The sequence below is a fragment of the Miscanthus floridulus genome, unplaced genomic scaffold, assembly GCF_019320115.1.
Source record: "Miscanthus floridulus cultivar M001 unplaced genomic scaffold, ASM1932011v1 fs_428_1_2, whole genome shotgun sequence".
NCBI lineage: Eukaryota > Viridiplantae > Streptophyta > Magnoliopsida > Poales > Poaceae > Miscanthus > Miscanthus floridulus.
Genome location: NW_027096734.1, coordinates 94,581 through 97,385, shown reverse-complemented (window position 1 = coordinate 97,385; position 2,805 = coordinate 94,581). Strand labels below are relative to the sequence as shown.

General features: G+C 40.1%; 1 pseudogene; it reads left to right on the top strand.

Annotated features, from left to right (window-relative positions):
- The first annotated feature begins 224 nt into the window (after positions 1-224).
- Positions 225-2,156, top strand: LOC136531733 (uncharacterized; annotated as a pseudogene).
- Positions 2,157-2,805: the final 649 nt, after the last annotated feature.

Here is a 2,805-nt window from a genome sequence, read left to right as displayed (position 1 = left end):
TTCTTTGGCTCTTATTTATTGTGTAATAATTATCTTGTAGCTGATGGAGTTGTATTAGACAATGAAGACACAAATAACGATGAAATAGTAATTGGTTGCATAGGAACGATTCCTATCAACCCATGTAGATTGATAAAGAGAACCTAGGTACTATTTTTCTATAAAGTTCCTCCATGATTATGGTGTTGTTGCATTCTAATAGATGTTTTGTAAATATAAGTAAGATGTCGCTGTCTATATTTCCTAATATAATGCTAATATGTTATTATGTAGCTACATCTGATTCTGCTAACACCATGAACCACCCTAAGAGAAATGAGTCAAAAAAATTATATGATAGGGAGCGCTATAAAAATATGACGCCTGATCAGAGGCAAGTAAGGCGTGAGCGTCAAAGGTTGCATAATAGTGAACCCAAGCATAAGGAGGCCTTGAAAATAGCTGACAACAAATTTAGAGAGATACGGAAGCACACGCTACACCTAGAGTCTATTGCCATGGAGAACCCGTTATATATTCCTGAGCCTGTGTGCCCCACCGTGGGAGCATCGGGAGCTAATGGATACACGGCGAAATCCAATGATTAGTTTATCCCGGAGTCCAGAGCAACACCTCTTTATATTCCTCCACCTCATGAGGAGGTCGATGATGAAGGATGTGATGAGTTACTATCTGGCCATATGACAAAAAAGATCACATGTTCCATCTGGACAAAGACATGCGTTGTTCACGCGTCATAACACAATGTTTGAGCGTCGCATTGGTTCAAACACAAGGGCATCTAATAAAGATGGTGACTGCATGGCTGAAGACCGAGTGGGTGCTAACACACCCTTGCCACAATTAGTCATGACCAACAACGGTATATATTGATGCTTCATTGTCCCATTTAGGGGACATATATATACCATATTATACCTAACCGATCCATGGTAATTCCGTGATTAATAGAAAGGGCAGGACCCAACATTCAGGCTACATCATCCACACCGACGGAACCAATGTTTGATGATTGTGAATGCATGGCTGAAGAATACCCGAATGATAACACACCCTTGCCTCAATCAGTCCTGACCAACAACGGTAAATACTAATGCCTCATGACCCTATTTAGGTGACCTATATTGTATACCATATTATACCTAACTCAACCATGGTCATTACATGATTATCAAAAAGGACAGGGCCTAGCCCTCAACCTGCATCAGATGCACCAATGATACCACTATTTGATGATAGTGGTAATTTACACTATTTTGTAACATTCTATAAACTATTTGAACTCCTTTGTTTATTTTTACCCATAGTTATACTAACTCATGTATCTTTGACGACCATAGATGATGATGAGGGAGATATATTTGAATAGGATGAGGAAGAGGATGAGGGATACATATTTGTCGGGCAAGGTATTTGTATGAAAGACCGAATATAAATCAAATATTCCACTACTTTATCTAAACTATTATGGCTTAAATGTTATTTCAGAAGAGGAAGATGATGATGATGTCCAAGACAATGACCTTGAGGAAGACATGACTTCTGTCCCTAAAGTACCTGATCAATACAATGAGGTGTATAGTAACATACCTACAGATACCCATATGTTAAAACCTGTTGCAAATTGCGAGCACTGCGATGCGAAAAGGTTTGAGCATGAACCACGTGGGTTTTGTTGTCGCGATAGAAAGGTCGAGCTCAATGAACTGAACGTACCTAATGAGCTTATGAGGCTTTGGTCAAGTAATGACGCAGATGCTAGGCACTTTCATAACAATATTAGTTTTTTCAATGACCATTTCTCTTTCACTTCTCTATATTGTCGCCTCGATAGCGCTACTGCAAGCTGGAAGAATAGTGGCATATACACCTTTCATGCACATGGCCAAATCTATCACAACATAAGGTCATTTGGTAGAGAAGAGGGTAAGGAGCCAAGACATCTTGAGCTTTACTTCTACGACGATGATCTAAGCCTTGAGCACCACTATTGACGATGTCATGAAGAGAAGTGCCAAAAAGACAAAGAAGTCATTAAGAGGCTTGTGGCCATCCTTTGTGACAACCCATACTCACAACATCTTAGGAGTGTGGGCCAGGTTGACCACCTCGAGGGCTATCATGTCACACTAAACCTTGACCAGAGGTTGGACTAGAGAACATACAATGTACCATCAACTTTAGAGGTGGCTACTGTTTGGATCGAGGGAAGCGAACTCCTTGGTCAGTTCTAGAATAGTGTTGTCCTACATGGGAAAGATAGAAGCAGACACGACATCCGCTCATATCATGGATGTTATGATGCTCTTTCATACCCTCTATTATTCCCTAAGGGTGAGCTTGGGTGGCACATGAATATTCTGAAGAAAGGAGTTAGTATGAAAGAAGTCATCAAGTATCGTGCCCTATAGAAGGCTTGTAGTGGGTCAAAAGAAGAAATAGGTTTGTTATTCTTCTTATTTAAATACTTTGCATCCATGTACCTTAGTGGTTATTCTACAAACAACTCTAATTCATGGCTATTTTTTGTAGACTCCCCTGGTAGACTATGCGTGTCTGTGCATGACTACTACTGCTACAAGTTTTAGATGCGTCTAGGAATATTTAACCCCATACTATACAGCAAGCGTCTATTCTAGTAGTTTGCAGTCGACACGTACATCAAGATTGAGAGTTCTTGATTAGATTATATACGCAACCATCAAGATGATATTAGGGCCAACCTCTACCAAGGATTTGATGATAGCCTACATGCCGGTGAAGGTAGAGCAGAAGCTGTTGGAAAACAGACAGTGATGCCTTCAT